Genomic DNA, 12,301 nt, shown 5'->3' on the forward strand with positions numbered 1-12,301 from the left:
TCACTACGGATTCCGGAACGGATGTCAATCATCGGTGCGGGATAAACGCATTCCATGCAAAAACATACAGTTTCGTTAACTTCTAAAATGATTCAATAATAAGGTTTCTCGAAGGAAAAATAAACAGAGAAAATTAAACGCGATGTTTGAAAGATCTCCTTCAACAAGGTCATTAATTTGAAGTGCACTGTAGAGAGGGAGAGTATAAGCTCATAATAACTGGCCTCGGGGATCGAACCCCGAAGCTCACGAACACTGAACCAGTACTCTACAAAGACCGGTCCGTCCGGTTTTGAAAATGGAATCTCGGTAACAGAACTATTGGACCACATGCCGATACACGAGCAGTTTCAGCTATATGTAAGGCACCATGTAGGCCTGCCACACTTCTCCGCTTATCAGTTTAGGGATTCTTTCTGAAGATATGAGCGTTCGATGCTCGATATAATATACCAATGACCAGCAATGTATTAAACAAAGAAATTAATTATTGCTGCCAAGACCACAAGAAAGAAATTATTTCTATTTCAAATCTACCTCTCAGTAATTCTAAATAATAAATATAATTTCATCTATTAAAATTTAATATTCAAGCAGTCGCCATTAATAAGCAAACATCTCCAATTCGATTACATAAATTACTAAACAATAAGAAACTAAACCTAATTCATAGCAACTTAATAAAATTCTAATTAAATTAGGTCCAATAATTAGAAATATTATTGATATTTACATTGACGCTTTTTATTTCTGTTCAGGGTACGGATGTTCGTCACCTAAAAATTTCATAGCCATTTTTGTTCAAAGTCGAGTACAGCGAAGAGCTGAGCGCCTGTCATGGCAACATATTTGTGTGCGTTTAGAGTCAGGTAGACTTCAAAACAGCACAAATTTTTATCGTAATGGGCTAAATGTGTCATGTAATAATAATAATAATAATAATAGTAATAATAGTAATAATAATAATAATAATAATAATAATAATAATAATAATAATAGCAACAGCAGAAAGTACTGGCAGTAGGAATTAAAAGAGGCAGAATAGAAATGGTAGCATTAGCAATGACTCAAACAGTAATAGAAGTAATAGAACTATCATTGGGCCTAATGGCAATGATAACTTTAACAGCAACAGTATTAGCAAAATGAAAATATAAAATGGTAGAAATTAGATGTAGTAGAAATTAAAATAAAATGATTCTTGAAGTAAAATTGGTAGAATTTAAGAAAAAGTGGTAGAAATGAAAGTGTAAGTAGTAGAAATTAAAGTAGAAGTGGTAGAAATTAAATTATAAGTGGTAGAAATTAAAGTAAAAGTGGTAGAAATTAAAGTAAAAGTGGTAAAATTAAAGTAGATGTGGCCGAAATTAAACTAGAAGTGGCATAAATTAAAGTGGTAGCAATAATATTAAATAATAATGTTATGTTTTATTTAACGACGCTCGCAACTGCAGAGGTTATATCACCGATGGTGGTAGTAGTAGCAGCAGCACTGGTGATAATAGTAACAGTAACAATGGTAGCAGTAGTAGCATCATAGTTACTAACAGTAGCAGCAACAGTTGTAATAATAGTAGTAGCAACTTGTCGGTCAAATCTCAGTGCAATTTGAAAAAATGGTTAATTCTGTATTTACACTTTTTTTCTTAATTTCAGGAACGTTTCACTCAATACAGAAAGAAGCAAGATAACACCACCGACATAAGAGCCCCATAGTTTAGGAACTATAGCCATAAACCATATACCTCACGGCAGGGAACCTTCACGTTATACGTTGGGAAAACTGCTGCCGGCCCAATCAGTTACCACGAAACCACATTTTTAGGTACTAAAAAAAAAGGAGGCCGAAACAATTTTTAGATGAAGTTAATTAAATTACTGCAGATTATGTTAGGTACGCCCCAAGGGATCTGACCTTCATGGATGTGGCTAGTTGCATTAACTGACGTCAATATTAGCAATTAACACGGTCCGATTTTTGCGGTGCAACTGTTTATACCCTGGGGGCTACGTGGCAAAGCAGATTTATTGCTCCGCCGCCGCTAATGGCGTTCAAACCGGAGCGCGCGAACCCCCTCCTCCCGCCCCTCGTCGTCGTCACTGCATAGCTGTCGAATTGAAGCAGAGGTTTCCGTTGAGACGCACAAAATGAGGGGAGGTAGAACTCCCATGTTTTCTTTACCTTGACACTATGATGAGGTGATATATTGCCTCAAGTCATCTCGGGGATGAAAGACGCGCAGGAAGAAGAGATCAGGTCCACCGCTGTGGAATAACGTTCAGCATGTCTGACTGTGAAACGAGCGAGCCCGGGTTCAAATCCTGGCTGGGACAAGTTACCTGGTTGAAGTTTTTCCGGGGTATTTCCTCAAAATTAAAGGCTCATTCACAATAAACGGGAAACGAGAACTAGAACGAGAAATGGAAACGGAGGACGTGAAAGTGAAGATTTTTTATTCACAATAAACCAAGAACGGAAACGGCTATGCATATCGATATGTATGACAACGATATCTAAAGTCGATATTACGCAACCTGATGTTATATGTGATATTTAACTTATTTTATATTTTTGTTTTCATATTTTCCGATAATGGTATATCTATAATGTGATGAGTTGAGCTATATATAATCATAATTTTCCTTACTGTGTGTACTTAAAAATATTGTATTCATTGTATGCTTTGTACTGCAATATTTTATTACTACTATTACTATTCTTACTTTTTATCATTATTATTATTATTATTATTATTATCAATAAATATCTTATTTTTAATAATTTGTATGTCTCATTTTGACCTGCTGTTCACATTTTATTATGCTTTTTCCTTTCTTTCTGTATGTTATATATTATGTCTGATTTCTACCTTCTTGTTGTTTACATTTTATTATTATTATTATTATCTTATTCAGTTTTGTGTGTAAAATTGTAGTGTACTTTGTAAATTTGTGGTGTTTTTTGTAACGCAGTTTTACTCCCACTAACCCACAAACACATAACAAGAAAATTAGGAATGTGTTAATATCTTCAATTTGATTAAATAAATTTATAGCCTATGTGTATGAACTAATCAACCTATATTATATTTGTATTCTATAATTTTGAAATATATATATATATATATATATATATATATATATATAAATTGTCCTACTTTTCACGTGCGATATTATTCTTCTCTAGTGTTAATATTATATTATATAATTCCATTGCCGCTGTAATTTAAATTTTAGTTCATAGTTTATTTTATTTTATTTATTTATTTTTTTATTATTTTCTATATTTCTCTTATATTAATATTGTATTATATAATTTCTGTAATTGTAATTTTAATTTTATTTCCTATTTTATTTTATATTATATTCTCTTATAGGCCTATTAATATTATAGCTGAACTGCGACCGAACACGAGCGCTGCTCATTCGGTCTCAAATTTTGTTAATACTACTGTATCTCCTTTTTTATATTGATTGTATTACTTTATTTCTATTTATCTTGTTTGTAATTATAATCTTTATTCTGTATATTTAAATTTAAATAAATAAATAAATTTAAACTCCTGGCTGAGTGTTAGAGAAGGCCGTATGGCCTTAACTCTGCCAGGTTAAATAAATTATTATTATTATTATTATTATTATTATTATTAGGCCTATTACTATTGTATGTGTATAATTGACCAATGACGTTATCTCATGAGAACAAACCAGCCAACATAAACACAGGTTAACCAACTTCAGAATTTATGACAGAATATTTAAGAATGCAATTCACCTGATAATCTGGTCACATATACATATATTGAAAGTGATTCTACTGAATTATCGAGTTAGTTAGAAACCATGCATGAAGAAGAAACTGTCATGGCCTCCTTGCTACAAAATACAGGACGATCAAATAGATTATCATGGCAACAGAATGAATCTAGTAGGCTGTGAAGCTTGGGCAACCTCACGTTCCCGTTTCCGGGCTCCGGCAAGTTTCTCGTTAATTGTGAATGCTCACATTTAAATATATACATTTTAATAATTTTTCCGTTCTCGTTCTCGTTCTCGTTTCCGGTTTATTGTGAACCAGCCTTAAGAACAAATGTTGGGTAACTTTCGGTGCTGGACCATGAACTCATTTCGCCGCCATTATCACCATCTCACTCAGACGCTAGATAACAATAACAGTTGATAAAGCGTCGTAAAATAATCATTAAAAAAGATAGATTAGTCTTAGCAGCGCCCGCACCTCTTGTACGAGTAGGAAAGAATACATTTGCTTTGTGTGGTCGAAGAGTTAGTTATGTCTAATATTGCCTTATATGAAAACATAAGCAATGTCTGGTAGAAATGTGAGATACAACAATATTATTCACAGTAAGAAGAGAGGGTTTTTTAGATCTGTGGTTGCCTGTTGTGATGGAGAGGCGAAAAACAATGCCTAATTATCAGGGCTCATTCACAATGAAAAGTAGGCTAAACACAAACGCAACGAGAACACAAAAGGTTGCGGTCAAGTTACTTAACAGATCCATTCACAATGATTTACACAAACAAACTTTAACAATGACATTAGACGCTAACGCGAAAGTTTGCAAAAGCCAAGCTTTCATGTGCGCGTAGACGTGAGTCGAGAAAAAAAAACACACAATCGCATTGCAGAGAAACAAAAGAAGAAAGCACTGAATGAATTCAGTTTCATAGTCATTGTTGTCTTTACGACATAAATACAAATCTATTTATATAATTTGAACTGGTAATGGAAATTAAGGGAAAATGGCTGAACGGATTTTAATGAATGAGTCCTCATTTTCCACCTTAGCATCCAGGGATAAATACAGTAGTATGTTTCAGTGAAACATCAATTTTTCTACATAATTATCCTTATTTTCCAAAACCCATCTGTCGTCAGTTTTGAAAAATTATCGATTTTCAGAAGAAGACAAAACACACTCTAAAATAAAGGTCATGACCTGCAGGATTGCCAACAGATTCTCTCACATCATAATGTCAATAGGTCGATCTTCATTTGTGTAATTTCCTGAGAACGTCTCTTTATTGGTTACTAGCCGTACCCGTGCGCTCCGCTGCATCCGTTAGAAATAAATATAAAGTAATTACATAATTAAAATATGACATTTGATCCAGGGAACATTCGTGTTTGATAGAAGGATAAACCGTTTAATATGTTACTTAATTTAAATTGCATCCAAATAATTAAAATGCGATCATTTTGGTCCAGAGACACTCATTTGGTGCAATGACAATTCCTTTAACATGTTACTTAATTTTTATTACATGCAACCATAGCTTAATGAAGATTGACATCATTTAGATTTAATGTGCATATTTTATTTTACTTGTTATAGGTTTCCATTGAATTATGGCAATAACTTAATTTTAACCCTTGTTTTCTAAATGAATTTCATATTGAAGGTATACCGATAAGCTATCACAATTTGACTTTAGTTATGTGTGTGTGTTCCGCCTTTGCTTATCATACAATTAAATGGAGAAACTAATAAATCATATTTTCATTAACGTTTTCGGTACTTATGTACCATCTTCAGATGTATGTATATAATGCTAATTGTTAACCAAGCCTCTAGGTGCATGTATCGTAAACTTAAATGATCAGTGTTTTTGTGCGTACTGTACTATATCGATGAAGTGTTGCCATGATTGAATAAATAATTACCTAGCTCTTATATACTATTTGTTGGTACAACATACTATCAAAATTAAAAATTAAAATTAAATGTTTCAGTCAATATTTAAAACACTATTTAAAAACACTATTTAAAACTGTTTAAAAACACATAGTTTGTGCATCACTTTAAATATATGAAGTTAGTGATCACTTGTTGTAAGGTGTTTGCCGATGTGAAGTTGAATGAGGCAGTTGTGGTGATCTTGTTTTTTAGCGTTGAGCTGGACGTGGTATCGTTGACATGGCTGTGTTTGCTGAAAGTGATGTTGTGGCACTTCTATAATAGTTAATGGCTTTGCTGTAATTTGTACCCATAGATGTATTGTTAAAACAAATTGAAGGTTGTCAAGTCCATGGATTTAGTATCGCCTGGCGTGTCTGTAACAATGATTAAGTATTAATTTATGAATTTGAAATGAGAATATTTGAAATTGTTAATTTATAAATTCCTTTAACTGGTGTTGGTTTTGGTTAACTGCTAGGGGTGATGCCTGTTATGTAAGAAAAGTAACTTACAGTTTTACCGCGTGTTGGTCTGCTCGTGCTTGATGCTAGGCTGATACTAAAGCGGTGGGCTTGCTCACAGTATATTTAAGTTGTGTTGTCTGTTACCGGAAGTAAAGGGGGAATCGGTGAGATCTTTACTTCCGGTAACAGACAACACTACAAAACTTAGGTGGTTTGTTGACATGATTACCATTAAAAACAAAATATACTCGTAGTTAATGTCATGGTGCGAGTATTTGTCACTAATGATACATGACATGGAAGTGAAATCTTTTGGGGTTATACAGGGTGTTAAAAAAAGTATCCATTATTTTAGGAGGTGATAGTATGCATCAAAACAAGAAAATAATGTCTAATAAACATGAAAACTAAAAATATTGGTACCTTAACCAAAAATGCCATAATTATAACACACATTTTCTGAGATCTCAACACTTGTTCATAGGAGGTGCTCAATGTGATTTTCATTCATGGCAATGCATTTCTCTGCCCTTCGGCGTAAGAAATCATGAACTCTTTGAAATTTGTTTTAATACGTTAATAAGAAAGCCCTGATAACGATCCCCAGTTAATCTCTGTGGTAGCACATATGCCCTATTAATGTATCACCAAGAACGCCTGCCCATAAGTTGATTGAGAATCGGTGCTGATGCCTCGTTTCTTCAACTGGGTGGGGATTTTCATCAGCCTATACATGGTGATTACGAAAATTCACAACACCATCTCTGCTGAACCCCGCTCATATCCGCAACCACACTTTTGTTTTCAGTATTCCTTGCGATGTATCATTATTCCACGCCAGGGGTGTCAACTACGGTGTGATTATCTGGTAGTCTGCTGTATTGTAGGGCAGAGAAATGCATTGCCATAAATGGACGTCACATTGAGCACCTCCTATGAACAAATGTTGCAGATCTCAGAAAGTGTGTCTTGTAGGACCCATGTTTATTAGACATTTTTTCCTTGTTTTCATGCATACTGTCACCTCCTAAAATATTTTATACTTTTTAACACCCTGTAGATTCTCCTTCACGCCATAAATTCAATAATGTAATGAAATGACAGTGCGCCACTGAACGATTCTTTCAGATGCTTCTTAGCACACATTGCTCGCACAATCACGACGATATAAGTAAGGGCTACTAATATCTGGGCTAGGACGAAGTAGCAAAACCCTTTAGGGTATGGCGCTGCACACGAATGGATTTGATTCTTAGATATTGTTGATCTACCTAGCCATAATTCTCACGCTAAACATCAATACTTGACTTACAATGAGAGAAAAATTGTAACGTTTTGAAATGAAAACTCGCTGGCACTTGTGGTACCATGGAAACAAAAGTGTAAGATGAACTTGGTGCCTCGTGGTTTTCCACGCGGCCCGTCTCGTTCCATTCTTTATTTAATGTGCCTCGAGGTTTTCCAGAAGGTTCGTCTCGCCCCATTATCTAATCACTGGATATGGTAGGCCTATATGTTCTCCCCTCTCCCCTGTATATGTAGCTATTAGATCACGTCCATTTGCGGCTTTTCTCATCAAAATTCTCTAGAGTTTCTTCAGTGGGACAGCGAAACTCTGAGTGAGACAAGTGGCCTACAGGCTTGGAGCTCACATACTCAGTTTTTCTGAGCTACGAACTCCCTTGAAAAGAAGCGTTTACGCGTACCTTTTAGCGTTTCTTCTCCCATTTCACCCTTTCATCCATCCATTCATTCATTCATTCATACTCGTCTTGCCTGTGATAGTATTTACTTATTCAATTCTTTAATCCATCCTTACCTAACCTAAAAGTTGCATACCAGGAATAAAGATGTTTCACGTAATCAAAGAGATTTCATAAATGGCCCCCCGTCACGTTTTATCGGTCACTTAAAGGAGCCCCAGCCCAGATGGTATTTTAGGAGATGTGACGAAGGTTTCACTGTAGGATTACCTAACATTCGCCTTACAATTGGAGATAACCACCACTCCATACATCATCTCTGTATTTCTCATCGTTCACTGTTACTACTTCTCGTCACTGGAACTCTCTTCCGCCTTAAGTTAATGGCTGTCGAACCTTGTAATCTTTTAAATCCAAGTTAGAAAATTATTCTAAGACGAGTTGCCAAATTAACTTATTGTTATGATAATTATAGTATTGCATGTTTCCACGCATTTCACTACATTTTGATATTCCAGTGATATTTATTTTATCTGTTTTCGTTTCATCATTTTTTTCCTACAATGTGTAACATGTTATGTCTATAATATGAACTCGCTACTTACTTTATTACCATAATTTCCTTTGGTGTGTGTACCTAATAAAAATTGTGTTCATTGTATGCTTTGTACTTCACCATTTTGTTATTATTATTATTATTATTATTATTATTATTATTATTATTAATGCATATAGACTGTTAGTTGGGAGACCGGAGGGAAAAAGACCTTTGGGGAGGCCGAGACGTAGATGGGAGGATAATATTAAAATGGATTTGAGGGAGGTGGAATATAATGATAGAGACTGGATTAATCTTGCTCAGGATAGGGACCGATGGTGGGCTTATGTAAGGACGGCATGAACCTGCGGATTCCTTAGAAGCCATTTGTAAGTAAGTTGCATTATTATTATTATTATTATTATTATTATTATTATTATTATTATTGCCTCATATTTTCATGCATTTTATGTCTCACTATTTTGACTTATGTTCACATTTTATTATGCCTTTTCCTTTCTTTCAATATGTTATTCAAGATGAACCGTAAGTAATGTAATTCATTTTAGGGAGTTATTCTTTGAGCTATTTCAAACAAAAAAGTTTAATACAGTTTTGCTTGTTTTTTTCTTCCTTTCTGAGATAAAAATTGTTTTATATGAAATATTTCATAAAGTGTTTTGGAAAAGCAACTGATTGAATTCCCAATACGCTCAGTCAATTTAAGAGAGCAGTGTATTATGATAATAAATTATTAAAAGAATTTTAGTTTTGTCATTTAAATGTGCAGAAATTAGATCTGAACAAATGTAACTTTTCGTTGTGAAAAGAAAACGTTAAAATATTACATTTGTTGGGACCAAATTTCTGCATATTTAAAGAGCAAAACCAAAATTATTTAGCATAAATCATTTAATATCATAATACAGTACTCTCTTAAATTCACTGAGCATATTTGGAAATTCAATCTATGGCTTTCGCAAAACGCTATGAAATGTTTCATATAGAACCATTTTTATCTCGAAAACGAAGCAAAAACGAGCAAAAATTGTATTAAACTTTTTTGTTTTAAATATCTCAAAGAATAGCTCCATGAAATTAATGACTACTTACGGTCCACCGTGTATATTATGTCTCATTTCTACTGATTTGTATAATAATTATCTTTTCCAGTTTTTTTACTGTATTTTGTAAATTTGTAGTGTTTTTTGTATCTCAGTTTTACTTCTGGGGCTTGTTTCTCAAACCTCATGGACTAGTAATACTAGTCTGTACAGTAGTAATATTAGTTTATTTTACAAGTCTGTGTTTCTAGAAACTACAAGGGTAAAGTAGTAGTTACCAGTTCACGGACTAGTAATATTGGTCGATTTCACCAGTTCATAAGTGATTCTGTTTTTCAAAATTCTAATCTAGTTGATTATACTAGTATTCAACAGGAATATTGCTACAAGACTCTAAAGACTGGTGATTCCTATATTATCAGTTACCAGTGACAACCTTTCTCAGATATTAAAACAAAATATTGCGGTTATGTGGTTTCGTGATTCTGATTGAAGTGATGAAGTTGTTATGAGAAGAGCTAAAACTATATAGAGAAAGAACAAATATTATTCCTTTAAAGGAGCATTGTTTAAATATAATGAAAAGTTTAGGTAAAGTGCTGAAAATCTTGAAGAGTTGTTAAATGTAGTGGGACCTGTCATAACAAGGCAAACAAATAGAAGTCATACATTATCAGCAAAGCTTCAAATACAAATTGCTCTACAAATCGGGATGTTGATTAATTTCCAATGCCATCAGGTCTTTCTGTCCTAGACCAGCAAAACTTTCAGAATTCTTTACTAATAATCTAATACCAATTCATCAACTGCAGTAATTTTTAAGTCAGTAATTTTTGCTGACTCTCCTCCTCCACTGCCAGTTCTTCTGATATTGTTAGCTTTATCCTACAAATTAAATATAGAACGACAATAATAATTATGAATATATCAAATTTAAAACTAAAAAAAAAAAAAAAAAAAAATAGCGAATTTTTCATCAAGTCATAAGTGACATTCATGTCGGAAGTAGATCCACTAGTGAATTTGAATTGGTACTTATCGAAGTTGCTTTCTTAATGTTGGGCCAGTAAGTGTCCCTAACGTATGCATAATCTTTGTTCTGAGGCATCCGTTCCCTAGCCTCATACATTACAAAATGTCTTGTCATTTCGTTTACTTCATCATTTTTTGTTAATGTGCTTTAAAAATCACCGAATAGTGTATCCTTTGATTTATTAATCATATTGAGTATAGTTAATTTGCTTTTAATTGATGGAATTTCAACCGAAAAGAGAAATCAAAACCAAAACAAGCAACTTAGCTTTCTAACCTCAAATCACAATATCTACCAATGACTATAAACAAAAGAACTCAATCAGCTGACTAGTGAAACAGATCATGTGACTAGTGAAAAATTGTCACAAGTTACTAGACTGGTAAAATAGTTTGAGAAACAGAATCTACTAGAGCTGGTGAAATATACTCTGGTAACTAGTAACTGGTGAACTACTAAACTAGTATTTTTGAGAAACAGGCCCCAGGTTGAGTGTTTTAGAAGGCGGTATGGCCTTAATTCCGCGAGATTAAATAAACCTTCATTATTATTTATTATTATTATTATTATTATTATTATTATTATTATTATTATTATTATTATTATCCCGACAAAAAATCCATCACATAATAAGACGAACTCACGCACGAGCACATTGTTCACATTATTCTATTGTATGTTTATTATCGTGTATCGTATATGGAGGAAGAAATTTTCATACCTGAGTTCTAATGTTTCGCGTCACTCATTCTGCGCATCGTAAACAGAAGTCAGTTGTCGCGTGGAGAGAGAAGCACGTGTAAAAACTATCCCTCACTGCATAAAGTCCGTAGTTACGCTATACACAACCTCTTTGTTTAGAAATCTAAAACAAATTCGCCAGAAACTGCCCTAGGTCTTTTCACTAGTTTTTTAGCCTGTTAAAAACAAACAAGTTAAGTCACCTTCGTCAGTACGTAACAAGAACGAACAACAATCTCTATAGACATACAAAAAACCGGCTTTCGGTGAAGGTAAAGCGAGAAACAGAAGAAAAACGCATTTTAACATCTGCAAACTGAATTACTAGATACGCAATGACATTAACTTGTTGCTAGGTAACACAATACATTAAGATCACCTACAATGATATTCTTTAGAAAAGAATTTAGACTGTACTTACATGCAAGAATCCACGCTGCAGTCGTTCTAGTAGCAGGCAAGAAACACACACACACACACACTCTCACAGGTAAACAGTCCGCTCAACCAGACAATGAAGACAAGACTGGATTCCTGTCTCTCTCCGGCTGAACCACTCAGTGGTACCAACACAAGCAATCAAACGTCGCCAGGTAAGAACATCTGCAACAAATGAAGCGCTATATGAGTCGCCATGACAACTGTGCAGGGCGATCGTGTTTTGTTCGATTGTAATTGTGTGAACGAGTTGCTGACAATCTGCGTGTGATGGATGGCGCCCGTTATCACTGGAGTGTAAGAGCAGTTCACATCATTAAATCTATATTTATATTTTTTTTAAAGTCCGATTCACACCAGTCAATTTGGCTGACGTCCAGATTATCCTCGGATTGTTTATTGGTGCATTGAGTGATATTTATGTAAAATGTGAGTTGTTTTTAAGCCAAACAGATGTACGGAGGTCCTCGCTATAGCACTGACCGTAGCGTTTTGGCTTATGAATTCTGTGAACTGAGGTTCGATTCTCGGTACAAAAGTGGATAACTATGTCTCTTTTACAGGGATTGGATTCTGGTTAAAATTCAAGCAGACAAGGGTTAGAATCCCGGCAGAAAG

General features: G+C 34.2%; 1 protein-coding gene across 2 annotated transcripts in view; it reads right to left on the reverse strand.

The window, feature by feature from the left end:
• Positions 1–11,794, reverse strand: part of alpha-Man-IIb (alpha-Mannosidase class II b) — a 1,305,824-nt gene extending 1,294,030 nt beyond the window's left edge. For both annotated transcript variants that reach the window (XM_069835935.1, XM_069835933.1), the window contains exon 1: positions 11,667–11,794. The gene's annotated coding sequence lies outside the window, so the exon portion shown is untranslated. The remainder of the gene's footprint in view (positions 1–11,666) is intronic.
• Between the last annotated feature and the right edge of the window lie 507 nt (positions 11,795–12,301).

Source organism: Periplaneta americana, chromosome 9, assembly GCF_040183065.1.
Source record: "Periplaneta americana isolate PAMFEO1 chromosome 9, P.americana_PAMFEO1_priV1, whole genome shotgun sequence".
In the NCBI taxonomy this organism is placed as follows: domain Eukaryota; kingdom Metazoa; phylum Arthropoda; class Insecta; order Blattodea; family Blattidae; genus Periplaneta; species Periplaneta americana.